Source organism: Egretta garzetta, unplaced genomic scaffold (genome assembly GCF_000687185.1).
Source record: "Egretta garzetta isolate BGI_Z169 unplaced genomic scaffold, ASM68718v1 scaffold768, whole genome shotgun sequence".
NCBI classification, from domain to species: domain Eukaryota; kingdom Metazoa; phylum Chordata; class Aves; order Pelecaniformes; family Ardeidae; genus Egretta; species Egretta garzetta.
The window spans coordinates 523,430-523,723 of NW_009260594.1; positions in this window are offsets into that span (position 1 = coordinate 523,430).

Consider the following 294-nt stretch of genomic DNA (forward strand, 5'->3'; position numbering starts at 1 on the left):
CTGCTTGAAAAGCACATAGTTCTACCAGAATCAATGAATAAACATTAAGTGCTTACCTTTCATTTCAAGTAGGATGGGCTGATGCTCTTGGAGCAAGAAAGCCTGGATTTTATCACCGGGGCTCATTACACCGCATTCACTGCCAGATGTAGGGAGTTAATGGAGAAGCCTAACCTGCTGGAAAGCAATAGCCTGCAAGTGCGAAGACCTGAGAAGCGGGAATGGCAGCACAACCGCATTAGCAGCCACCACGCTCACCCCTCCTAGGGGTGACACGGCGCTCTGGGAGGAGGC